This window comes from Lactuca sativa, chromosome 1 (genome assembly GCF_002870075.4).
Source record: "Lactuca sativa cultivar Salinas chromosome 1, Lsat_Salinas_v11, whole genome shotgun sequence".
Lineage (NCBI taxonomy): Eukaryota > Viridiplantae > Streptophyta > Magnoliopsida > Asterales > Asteraceae > Lactuca > Lactuca sativa.
Genome location: NC_056623.2, coordinates 226,301,077 through 226,315,417, shown reverse-complemented (window position 1 = coordinate 226,315,417; position 14,341 = coordinate 226,301,077). Strand labels below are relative to the sequence as shown.

Sequence of the window (14,341 nt, the reverse complement as noted above, 5' to 3'; positions counted from 1 at the left end):
AGAAGTGTCGAATTCCCTATGCCATGGGGTCTATTTATACTTGTAGATTCCTTAAGGATTACAGATAAGTCCCTATCAGATAATCTTCTCTTAAGGCTATCCAAATCCATTCCTAGATAACTCTAATGGACGATTTTAGCTATTCTAATCCTCTTAGAATTCGTCCATAGTATATCCAAATGGATTTACAGTTTAAAGCTTAACTATCAAACAATTGACAGTTTATACCCCTTTATTTAATTAATCTCTTTAAGTCACCAAATTAATTCTAATTAATTCTATGACTTATATTAATCAAATAACAAATATATTATTCATTATATTATTCCCATAATATATTAATAATATTTATTCTCTCTTAATAAATCATCTTATCAAGTTGCAATGGTGAAGGCAACCCAAAAGGACCATGCACAACCGGACATAGTTACAGCCTTAGACACTATTCCAACAATAGCCTCAATGGTTGGGGCTCCCAACAAACCACTAACTGTCTCCCACTAGTCTCTAGCTCTGTCCCTCAAACACCCTGCAGCATACCGGACCTTCAACCCCTCAGGGCAGAAGCTCGTCAATTGTTCATACTCGATGTATGCAATCCACCTCCTGGCCACAATGGGGTCCTTCACCCCGTGGAAGTCTAGCACACCACATCCCCTAAAATCCTTGAAGGATAGTGTGTGTGTCCCTGTCTGGCCAAATGTCATGTCGCTCCTGAACTCCTTGAGGCGATCCTCCATCAGCTCGATGATCCCTTCCTTGATTGACCCGAAAATCACCAAGGTCGCCTCAAGGATGCCTCTCGTAATATCATATGCGATGAACTCGTGTTTTTCGTCATCAACTAGCTCGAAACCTGCACCTGAACCTGAACCTGATCCTAAACCAGACCCTGAACCTCCTTCTCCATGATGTGTCACCACCATTCTGAAACAAAACACATAATCATCAGGGTTATACAAAATCTCGAGAGGTCTCACACACTCTACAAGTTCCCTGGTTCCATCTCAGCCCTCCTCGACTCGAGTACAGATCCTCAGCTTTCAGTAGTACGGGCCCATACTACCTTCCACATTTATCTGTAATTTCCTCAAGGATTGCCTTGACTTCACCAAGTCCCTTTCACTACTACTACTTGCTGCACTAATCTCATCTTAGGCTTACCCTAGGGTAACTCTCTGACCTACTCTCCGCTATCAGCTGCATAATAAATCATTGCTACCTTTACCTAACTAGCTCACGAATACCATTACATATCACTAAGACCATATAATATTTCGAATGAGAGGTATATTGGATTATATGTTTAAGCCCATAACTATTAGTGGTATGTACTCGACCCGAGAGTAGCATGGTCCATTTGGGTTGCATAACACCAGCACAATTTGTTAGGATGGACTCTTGAGAGAAGGTTATATATGATTTATTAATATATTATAAGTTCTAATATATTAATATGAAATCATATGTTTTAATTAGTATTGATCAAGAATTAATTTGGAATTAATTTAGTGATCAAATGAGACTAACTAAATCTATGGGGACTAATTATGGTAATTAGTTATATTTATATGTGTTGGGCTTATGATACATGTTGGACAAAGTTTATATATGGATACATAAAGAGTTGGGCTACATGAACCATGGATCCCACCATGGGTATGGATTTGGGCTAAACCCATGACCCTTGGAATCCACCATATAAATATGTTGCTTCATGACCAAAAATGTGTGCTTCTTTTCTTAGAGAAATATAGAGGTGTTTTGGTGCATGGATTTCTCTCTCAAGAGTCACCTTTGTTCTAGGTGAGTTGTGATTCCATTTGAGGTGCAACACTTGGGGCACTAAGTTCTTAAAGGCTAAAATCTTTCTAGCAACACCAAATACATTAAGACTTCAAGCCACATAAAAGGTATGTTACTCTAACTAGTATCTTGTATTGTTTATGTCAAATTGCATGCTAGTTATAGGTTCAATTCCTTGGAAACCATTTGCATGTATAACTATTGAAAACATAGATCCTAGGTATTTAGGGTTGTATGTGCACCATAGGATGTTGTAGTATACAAAACCCATCAAGGTCCTACCTACAACGGTTGGACTCAGACAAGAGTTGCGAAATAGGGCTAGACCTAACCTTCTGAAATTATTTAGTCCTTGTAATATGTAACTTAATGTATTCATTTACTAGTTAGTTAAAGACAACTTGAACTCCTATAAGCACAAAGCAAGCAGCATTTGGGCATTGAGTAACCCAAACCAAGCATATTTTATCCAGACTATCGTATCACTGACTAATCAGTACTATCATGTAGCTCAATAAGCACATACAACAGGCATATAAGGCATCTTCCTAGATCCTTAGCCCTAATCTACCATGTAGTTCTCAAACACATACAATAGGTATATAAGGCATCCTTCCTAGATCCTTAGCCCTATTCTAGCATGCAGTTCTCATAATCATATCATATATCATAACAAACATGTATGGGTATCTTGGGGAAAACTTACTTGACCTCGGTCGATTGCACACATCACACACCTTGTACTTTCTCAAAGCTCTTTATTTTAATTTTTTAGAAAAAGTATTTTCTTGTAAAATTCTTCCAAACCCTCGATTTGAGTCCAGACACCCCCAAAGGTGTGTCTGAATCCCTCAAACCAAGGCTTTGATACCAACTTCTAACATCCCAAAATTCTAGACCAAAATTTTCATTTTTGATATAACGATTCATAAAACAATTTATAGAAAACATCATCAAGTTATTTCATTTCATAAAAACCATGGATCATGTGTCTCAAAAGCATGTCATAAGATAGTAACAATGTCATAGTACAAATACCAAGAATCTCATACGCGGAAAATCATGTGTGGGATGCGCTGCTACCGTGCCGGCTACTTTCCCTTCGAGGAAGAAGTACCTAAAACCAAAACTGAAAACCGTAAGAACAAATCTTAGTGAGTTCTTGTAACGCCCGTAGATCTGGGCTAGTCAATTTAGAGGCAATATGGGTCGAAAATGACTTTTCGACAAAAGATTATCAAGAATAAATAATCTCAACCAAGTTTTAGTATATGTTACAAGGTTTCCGTACATATAAAGAGCGTCGAAATCCGAGTTATAACGAAGAAGTTATGACCCGTCGAAGTTTCGCGATGGAACTGACACGATACCGGGAGGCGTAAATAGTGAATTTACGATAGAGCGAGATTTAGCCTTAGCAATCTAAACAAAAGTCGTAGTATATGTTAAACTGATAGTGTGCATAAAAAGAACATCCAAATCTGACTTCGTATGAGGAAGTTATGATTTTTATAAGATTTAGCATAGCAGTGCACAGCCCGAAATCTGAATTTTAGATCGGTCGATTTTTAGCCAAAACAATCTAAATGATAAATGAAGATATTGTTAATAGGAGTTAAACGATAAAAAGACAGTCGAAAACGGAGCTTGTATGCGAAAGATAAGGACGAAGCTTAGTCCCTACTTTTCGAGAGCGGCGAATTCGATACAGTTTTGTAAATCCGAGATAGAATGAGAATTAGCCAACGAGGTCTAAATGAGAGTTGAAGATCTCATTAATAGGAAATCAACGGTAAAAGGACAGACAAAAATGGAGCTCGTATACAAAAGTTACGGACGAAGCTTGGAGACTACTTTACTATACAATTCCTATAAATAAGAGATGAACTCTTCATAATTTCCTCACACCTTCAAACCTTTCTTTCTCTCTCTAACTTCTCTCTAACCTCCCTAAACCCCTCCCAAGTCTAGGGAACCTCCTTATCACGAGAAGAAAGCCCCGGAGCGCCCGACGGCTCCGAGAAGAAAAGCTTTCGGCTCGGAAACGCTGCTCCAGCAAAGCCCGATTTTTAATAAAAAAACCCGTTGTAAGTGAGTTATGCCTATACTATATATAATATAGCTTTTATTTAATTCTAGTAACATTATTAGGACCTTAAAATAATTATTTGGGCTATTATTATAAGTTATATTGAGTGTTATTTAACGCTTATATAATAGTAATAATAGCTAGACTATTAATTAGTCGCGATTAACGTTAAAACTAAACTCTAGTGGTATTAATACTAGGTTTTGGTCAAGGAAAAATTGTTTTAAGAAGTAACGAAGTGCTGTCTGAGTGTCGAGTCACCACCTTACCAGGTGAGTGCATAGTTACTTTCAGCTTACACATAGATATGAAGTATTTTATATAAATTACGTGCTATGTGTGCATATTATCTGAATACTTGCTATCTATGTTGGATGAACATTTTATACATGTTTTCAATGATTTAAACTGTATATGTATTTTATATCTATAAAATGTGTTGGGTAAAACATGGGTAGATGTAATAGTTGCTGTGTGACAAAATAAAATAATGAGAGTTCTCGTTATAGATGTTATTGATGATCCAGTCATCTAGCAGAGTATAGATGACGACCACGGACTATTCTAGACAGTCCAATGGAACACTAGCAGGCTCGTAACCTGTAGGTGTTTATTTGAACTGTGTGCTCACCAGATGTACTCCATCCCCCACATGGTTTCCTTAAGGACAATTATTTGCTGAGGAATCCCCTTAGCAGTAGTGTCCATCCCAATGATAGTCCTTAGACTAGGTCCCTTGTGTTAGATGTTTTAGACTATGTGCTCACCAAGTTTCCCAACCTGACCCACTCAGTTTATTTATATCACAGGTGTTGATATAAAGTCACATTACACTAAGAGATTAAGGAGATATAAATCACTAGTGATAATGAATGTAAGTTCTGTTTATGCTTATGTTTCTATATTGACGATGACATCCCAAATGTTTTTAAATGAATAAAAATACATTTCTTTGGAAACGCTTTAATAACGTTTTTATCATGTTTTACTGGGAACAAATTCCGCAACATTTTTATTAAAGAGGTAATCTGATTTTTATAAAGCATAAACAAAATCGGTATTTTCTGGCCGTGAAAATGGGGATGTCACAGTTCCCCCATCATACCACATACCATAAAATAAACATATTGTCTAACATATCCGGGTACTAGCTACCCATTCGGTCTCTTTCAGCCAGTAACTTGCCTAGCATATCAGGGTGTTGGTGTACCCTTTCGGTCCTTTTGACCGGTAACTTGCCTAGCATATTAGGGTACTGACCTACCCCTTCGGTCCTGTCGACCGGTACCTCGCCTAGCATATCAGGGTGCTGACCTACCCCTTCGGTCCTTTCGACCGGTACCGGGGACTATTTTGATGGGTTTTAGTATACTACAACATCCTATGGTGCACATATAACCCTAAATGCTTTGGATCTATGTTTTCTCTAATTATACATGCAATATTGTTTCCAAAGCATTAAGCCTACAACTATCATAGAAATGACATAATCAACATAAAAGAGAGTTATAGAATTACCTCTTGGTTGTGGCTTGTAGAACTTGTTGTGTTTGGCCTTAAGAACTTAGTGCCCCAAGTGTTGCACCTCAAATGGAATCACAACACACCTTTGGAGAATGGATGACTTTTGAGAGAGTATCTTGGAACCTAAAATCGGCTCATGGAACTCCAAAGATCACTATTATGCCATTTTAGATGCAAAGGGGCTTCTTATATAGTGTGACAAGATTAGGGTTACACAATGTAAACCCTAATGTGTATGACCTTCCATATTCCTTAGGCTCCATGGGTTTAAACCCCCATGGATCATCCATGGGTTGTAACATTGGTTTAGCCCAACCTAAAGAATCATGGATCATTGGCGCACACCATAAGAATGAATGATTTTGTAGTGACATAAGAACATGGTTTGGCATGCGAAATTAAAGCTTGCACAATTGAACATGGTGATTTGGGTGTTTAACAGATATATTGAATGTATATATAAACACCTCTATATAAGGTGGGTTTGTCCACTTGTAGAGGTGTGCTTGAGAGATGTAAAAGTGAGTGTGTAAGTGTGTGTTATTTATATAGTCTAGATCTAGATCCTTTTTGTGTAACACCATATACATTCAATATATCTCTTAAACACCCAAATCACCATGTTCAATTGTGCAAGCTTTAATTCCGCATGCCAAACCATGTTCTTTGTCACTACAATTGGTATCAGAGCAGGTCTTCAATGATCAACATGATTTTTGAAGAACGATTCTCGGTTTGGCAATTTTTGTCGCAACTTGAACAATTTTTGGTGAGTCTCTCTCTATGATCTCTCTTAATTTCATTGAATTCGTGCGTGACGTTTTTGATTTGTGATCATTTGACTCGTTGGATCAAATTTTCCTTGATAAACCCGTTTGTTATGATCCAATAGTTTTTTGTTGATCAAAGTCCAATCCAATCTCAAATTGATTTGTTTGATTCAATTCTCAATTTGCAAAAATTCATTTAATCAAAATTTAGCCCAAAATCTATCAAATCAAAATATTTTCACTGATTCATTTGATCCAAACATTTAGCCCACTCATATGTTTGTCACTGTTCATAAATGAAATCATTTGAGCCCAAAATTATTAACATGTTGTTGTTCATTGATCAATTATTTGGAACCCAATCATTCTTTGAAAGATCCGATATAGTTGATTGAGATCCAAAAGCCATCATTTGGGATTATTCTAAAAAGATTGTTCCAAGATCGACTTGTACACTTGCTTACCCAGTTGTACCATCGGAGAATTATGTCTTAGTTCATAATCGACTATTCTTTAATCATGTTTTCTTGAGTTTCGATTTGATCTATTCGTTTATACTAATCATTTATAGTTAATCGATATTCTAAATTTGAGATACGATTTCATATCGATTAATATGTGTTCTTGAGCTGATTTGAATTCGGTGATGAAATTTCAAGCAAAAGCCAAGAACATTATGAACAACGATGATGAACAGTTCGAATAGTGTGTTTGATCTGAATTTGCTCTGATACCAATTGAAGTGGTGTTAATTATGATGGCATGTGCGGAATTAGAAAGATCTAGTGAATCATCATGTAAAATCAAGAACACAAGGAGTAAATAAATCTTTGTAAGCTCTTATTAGATCTAGAAAGAATATACAAATGGGTTTGTATACAATTTCTCTCTCTAGTCTAACACTCCAAATGGATTCACTTACATAATGGGAGTCACTCACTTCCTATTTATAGGAAAGACTCAACCCATTTACACATACAAAGAGGAAAGCCTAAACACTACATCCAAGCATGACTTTGCACCCTAACAGATTTACCAATCAATCCCCTTACATTTAATTAGTCTCTTTTGATCACTAAATTAATTCAAATTAATTCTTGATCAATACTAAATAAATAATATGATTTCATATTAATATATTAGAACTTATAATATATTAATAAATCATAAATAACCTCTTCTCGAAAGTCCATCATATCTGTAGGGTTTCAAAGTACTCCATGGATGATGACAATGGGCCCCCTTGATGAAGTGTAGGTTAAAAGCCCAAGACTTGTCTTTTCCCTATAAATAGTCATGTATTATTCATAATTAGAGTTAAGAGTGAGGCAAAATGTAGCCGCCATGTTGTGAGGTTTCTTGTAGAGTTGGATTCTTATTCTTAAAGTGTAATTTGTTCATCATAATTGAATAAATCGAGTGATCATTCGACATATCTTCATATTTGTGTTTGTTCTTATTTTCCGCATCTTGTTCATCAAATCACAATTAGGTTTTTATTCCCAACAAGTGGTATCAGAGCGGGTCTTTGAAGATCTATTGATTTTTGAGGAATTGGTTTTTTATTTGATGATTTTCTGCACAATTTATTGAAGATTATTGGTGTTTTGGTGTCTTGGAATCAATTTTTCTGTTCAAGCAACTGTTCATGAAGATTTATGATATTTTCCACTATTCATCTGGTATATTTTTTAATCTGATTCGTCTTCACTACTAGAAAATAGGCCTTTAATGACGCGCACTTTATGACACGCACGGATTTACGATATACAAAAGTGTGTAACGTAAAAATAATGTCATCTCTTCAAAATTTTGAAGGATTTAGGACGCGTATTTTTGTGTGCCCTAAAATTTGTGTAAGAAAAAATAAAAAATAAAAACATGGAAGACACCTGTCATAAAGTTTTATAATTTTTAAACGCACAACAAAATGGGGACCAAAACTAGGGCTTTTTTTTCAAGAACTTCACGAGGACTACTCTGCAATGTCTTCTCCCGCATTTGTATCCGTCATTCTCTAATATCTCACCTCCTTCGTCTCTGCCCCTAACCCACCACCACTGCCTCCAACACTCACCGTCTCTTTTGGCCTCACACAACGGCGGTGCACCGACCCTATCGACGAGCACTTCATCCACCACCATTCTTCCAATCATACGAGCCAGTATAAAGCAGTATAAAGTAGATAGAAAGTTTTCAAATTCTAGAGTTATGGTATCCAAAACATCAGTAGGGTTATTGTTTTCTATTGTGTCTCAGGATTGATGCTCCCTTCTCCTCCTTTAACGATTTAGTAGCAAGTCTTAGCAATCATCTCGTGGATGTACTCAGAAAACGGTTAAAGTTTAAGTGACGTAAGTAAAGTTCTGTGACAATGGTCTCTCTCTCTCTCTCTATTTGTGTTTCTCTCTCATACACACACACACACACTTATCGCTAAAAAGATGGTGTTGTTGGTCGATTGTGAATTCTGGTTCATTCTATATGTTTAACTTCTTCCATTTTAAAGGCACATAGTTGTTATAATGGTTTTGTAGGTATTCTAAGGGATTTTGCGATGCAATTGTGGCAAAATGCCTTACAGGGAGGCCAAAAACGGTGGAGAAGGCACAAATGGTGTTTATGCTTTGGGTGGAATTGCAGCAGCTGTTTGTGGTCCATCTTGTAGAGTAATTCAAGTTCCTCCAGTTGTACAGGTATTTAAAAAAAAAAACTGCACTCTTTATTTATTTCATTTTTTTTATATGTGTGGGGATATGGGCTGCATTTCCGAGGGGCATTTTTGGCATAAAACCAAATAAATGGTTATACTTCAGGGAGGATCATTAGTGAAACATATTCTCTTCACAAGGCAGTGTGTTATTGGACATGTTTTTTCAAAAAAAAAGAAATTCAAATTTAATTTTTACAAGAATTGTTTATGTTAACTCATGGTGTTGATATTTAGGCATAAACAAGTTAAATTGTGGTGATGGCTATGGTGGCTCTGGCCATTGGAGCTGACACGGTCTCTTCTAAACCATGAAGAGAAGCGATCAAGAAAGCCTTCTACATTTTCCAAGTATGATCCATTTCCATTTCCATATGCAACAACAGGGTTAACATACTCTAATTAAAAAAAATCAATTTTTTAAGGCAAAGTGAAGGAAGTGTTGAAACTTGATGAAGAGATGAAAGATCTTGCAAAGTCTTTGATCTCTAAGCAATCACTTCTTATGTTTGGAAGAGGGTATAACTATGCAACAACTCTTGAGTGTGCATTGAAGGTGAAAGAAGTGGCACTTATGCACAGTGAAGGGATACTTGCTGGTGAAATGAAACATGGACCCTTGGCTTTAATTGATGAAAACCTTCCAATTGTTGTCATTGCTACTCGTGATCATTGCTTCAGGTTTGTTTATTTATTTATTTTTTGAAATATATATAAATAGAGAGAAGGGTAAGTTGGTCATTTGCTCGCATTAAATATGTTTTGGTTTATTAATATTCAGAATTGTTTTTTTTGAACAGCAAATAGCAGTCAGTTACTCAATAACTGAAGGCTGGTTTCTAAGTTTCATGATTATCGAGGATAGAGTTATAGAATCGTAAAAGTGATAATGGATGGTAAATTCAGTGTCATCTATTCAATGTTCATCTATAGGGAAAAGTAACTCCTTTCAATGTGTTACCTTTTTCTGATTAATTATGTTCATGTATAAGTCCTGTAGTAGCTGAAGCTATGTTTGTAAATCGTGAAGAGATTCCAGATTATCCATTATATAGGGATCCGGTGAGTTGATTTAATAAGTCATACATATTTTCATCTTGGAGGGGTTTAGAAATTAGCATTACCACAAGGTCTCTGATATGTCAATTTAGGTTCATGATTTTGGATTTTTCCGTTATGATCCTGCTGCAATACAATTCCTGAGCTATGAAGAGATTCCCCTTGCTCCAGATGCTGCTTGTGTTGTATTGGAAGTTAGAGTTGTTGGTAATGATAGTGGAGAGAAGGTATACACAAATCATCTTTGTGGAGATTAGGATTATTGATAATATTTGATATGCTTCCTTGTTTGTTTCATATTCGATGTTATTTACTTTTAGTCTGAATTTAATTCAGGTCTCTATTTTGGCTGGTATCATTGCTCGTCTTGATAGGGAAGCTCCACATTAGAAAAAGTATGCACTTCACCACATTTCACTTCTTGTGTTATAGATTATGATTTATCAAGTATTAATGATGAGTCTTCTTCTGAAGCATGTCTAATTTAATTTTTTTTTATGTTTGATCAGATTATTAATTGAGAGGTTAAAGAAATGGTGGCTGCTTGTTTAGTGAAAGACCCAAAGAAACGTCACTCTTCTAAAAAGCTATTGAAGCACCCTTTCTTCAAGCATGCAAAAACAGCTGATTATTTGGAACGTACTATTCTTGATGGACTTTCTCCCTTAGATGATCGTTTTAGGATGCTAAAGGTAATGTCAAACTATGACTTTTATAATTCATGAGTCATGTTTCTACTTTCTAGTTACTTATTTTCTTTTTTTAGGCCAAAGAAGCCGATCTTATTGTACAGAACAAGGATTTATATGGAGATAAGGAACATTTATCACAGGTGAAATTGCTATGTTTGCAGAGTATCTAATCTTGTTTACAATTAATTGTTCTGATTTCTTGCATTATGCAGCAAGAGTATATACGAGGAATTAGCGTGTGGAACTTTAACTTGGAGGATTTAAAGAATCAGGCTGCGCTTTTATGTGTTCAAATATAAGACAAGAAAAGATATATCATATTTGATCATGAAATGCTTGTTTTTTTACGTTATTACCCTTTATGGCAGATCAATGACTTGGATGAAATTTCAAATGTAGAAGACCCGAAAACTACAGAGCAACAAAATGGGGTCAATGGTGTTACATTACCATCAGAAAAGTTGTCCCCTGAGATAGATAAATAATAATAATAATCATTCATATCCTAAAACAGGTCATGAAATTCCTATTTTGGAGAATTAATTAGTATCATTTCCAATAGAGCCTCTTCAAGCACTCGAGTAAGATCATATCTACTAAATTATCAAAATTTCACATCGTTTTTATTATATGATGTGAGATTCAATAACATGTTTGTTAACATGAATTCAGGGGATGTTTTGATGTATGTGAAGATGACGTGGCGTTGTTAACATGAATTCAATAGGATACAACGATATCAAAGATGATGTGGCCACTGTTAACATGAATTCACTGATGTGCCTGGTTAGTTAATATTAGAAGATCAGTTGCCCGACTTTGATTCTTTCCTCATTTGATTCTTTTACATTTGTAGCAGAAGAGGACCCCGGATTTCATCCGAAACAACTTATCAGGAGTAGGAGTGAGCAGTGGAACAGGATACCCGCTTTCGGAACCGAAACCGCCTCAGAACTGCTGGTTCCGGAACTGAAATTGCCATAAGCGATTCCGGTTCCGGTTCTTAGTTTTTTGAAAACCACTACCCGCCGGATACCGGACGAAACCGGTTTATATATATATATATATATATATATATATATATATATATATATATATATATATATATATATATATATATATATATATATATATATATATATATATATATATTCAAAACATACAATGAAAAAATAATATATCATGTTTTTATAGTCTGGACTAATATGATCGATATATAAATGAGTAAATTCATGATATATAAAATTTGAGTTTCGTCTAGTAATACACTAGCTACAATTTTGCATGGTTTATCTTCCATAACTTTAAAAACATGATGATTCTTATTTGAATTTATAGCTTCGTAAATAAATGCCTATTTTTTAAACATCAAGCTGCCTCTAACTTCAAAGCATTTTTTTTCGTGAAGGCTAAATCTAATTTTCCATGAGTTATGTTATATTAGTTTTTAACGGTTAATGGTTTGTGATGGTGGATTTCTAACGAAAAAATAGTAACAAAGCTTAAAACAACCGGGTACCCGCTACCGGAACCGGTTTCGGCGGTTCCGGTTCTGGTTCCAAAATCTAAAGAACCGTTATAGCTGATTCCGGTTCCAGTACCTACATTTGAAGAACCGCCGGTTCCAGTTCCAGAAAAATAACGCGGGTATCCGCCTATGCTCACCCCTAATCAGGAGGTTTTTTTTGCATGATCTACAATTTGAAACAAATAACTTTAATGAAAAAAACATTCTTGGCTGAGGTGCATTTGGAAAAGTTTACAAAGGATGGTTAGCTGATGGTGCTCTGGTGGATGTAAAAAGACTATAGATGGTGTTAAAGGTGGTGAATTGCTAGAGTCCTCATCAAACAAAGGCACAACATGTAACAACTTTGACCTCACTCCTCTCTTCAATGGCTTCCAAACATTTTCTTTAAGTCCGTTGTATCTTATTTTTTGAATTATGCTAACACTTAATACAAACGCTCATTATCTGCAAGTCCATCCATATTCAATGTTACGAAGCAATAATTAATCTCATTAGATTACTTATTAGTTTACCTAACAGTTAATACAGACGCTCATTATCTAGTAGTGTAGGTTGGGTTTTCACACTCCAATATCCTCAAAACAATCATCAAGCATGCTTGTATGAAGTTCCCAAATCTTGCTTCATATTGTAATAAATCATCATCAAGAACGTCAAAGCCTTCAAAAGATGAAGGTTTACAGAAGGTGTTTGTGATATTTGGTAGAGATACTTTTGAACTCCAGGTGTCCCTTATGAGTGGGACTAATGTTTGGCTCAGTCTTCAAGTTTTTACACCTTTTATATAAACACTTGTGGGTCCCACATATGTGGAAAGATTTTTAAAAAGTATAATTTGGTTTAGTCATGACAATTTGTGATTCTTGATTAATATAATTAAATCATTTTAGTTGGTTTTCAGCTTGAAGAAACTCCTTGTTTGCTTGCTCCTGGAAATGATGATTCAGCAGAGGCGATTGATGTTGGCTCAATGGCAGTTTGGTGATTACTATAAGTGGAGTTTGAGATTATACCATATGTTCATGTCTTATAAAATACATTTTGTATTTTGTATTTTCTATTTTCTATTTTCTGTTTTGCAACTCATATGTTATCTAAAACATGTTCATTGGTATGCATTTTGTATATATTTTTTGTTATTTTCATGCTTTCATCACTACACTTTGTTAAGTAGAGGCCCATTTGTGTTTATCATACACAATTTGTTGAAAATATGTTTGTTCTTATTTGAATCATTTAGACTACATGTTTCTCTCTTACATTATCTTTGTTTCATTACTCTGTAGGGTGGAGATGACGCTCTTGACCAAGCTACAAAGGAAGGATGAGATAGAGATACATTAACTGTTGTGGCGCCTATTGTTAAAAAAAGCAATAAAGCTTATGGCGTGGACATGATATTTGAAAAAAGAAGGTGCCCCTTAATAGCAATATAGTATTAGGTTATATAGTTAAGAAAAATCTCTTAATAACAATGTACAATAAGATCCCCTTAATATCAATGTATTACAATTTTTTAACATGATGTTATTGGATTAAATTGATTGTTTTGGTATATATTTGTTTATATATTTGTGTATTATAACTAAATGAGTATCGTAAAGGCACGTTGTATATGCATATTGTAAATGGTTGCAGAATTTTATGACACGCAAATGCGTGTCATCTTCATTTATGACAAGGGCTACAATGATACGCAATGCGTGTCCTAAACGTGTGTTGTAAGGTTACGACACGTAAATGCGTGTCGTCTTCCTTTATGACATGGCCTTCCTTGATGCGCATTGCATGTCGTAAATGAGCGTCGTAAATGTGCGTCGTAAATAGACGACGCACAAAAGCGTGTCGTTTCTCGTTATGACAGGGCTTTCCTTGACACGCATTTGCGCATCGTCTGAGCTTTTTACGACACGCATTGCGCATCGTAAAAGGCTATTTTTCTAGTAGTGCTTACTGTTCGTATTCATGATTGGATCCGTTCGTTAATTCACCCAATATTAATAATGTGTCTACTTTTTTAATCTGGCACAAATAATTGGTCTGTTACTATTCATGATCCATTCGCTAAGCCCATAGTTTCGACTGTTGTTCGTATCGTTTTTTATCCAACCAAGATCGATTTCTGTTCATTGATCTATCATTCCATGAAATCATTTATCA

The 14,341-nt window shown here is 35.4% G+C and overlaps 1 non-coding gene across 1 annotated transcript; it reads left to right on the top strand.

The window, feature by feature from the left end:
* The first annotated feature begins 10,500 nt into the window (after window positions 1-10,500).
* On the top strand, window positions 10,501-10,950 carry LOC111882868 (uncharacterized). The gene is made up of 3 exons (XR_008229529.1): window positions 10,501-10,650; window positions 10,725-10,790; window positions 10,863-10,950. It is a non-coding gene; the product is annotated as an uncharacterized LOC111882868 (transcript).
* The last annotated feature ends 3,391 nt before the right edge of the window (window positions 10,951-14,341 follow it).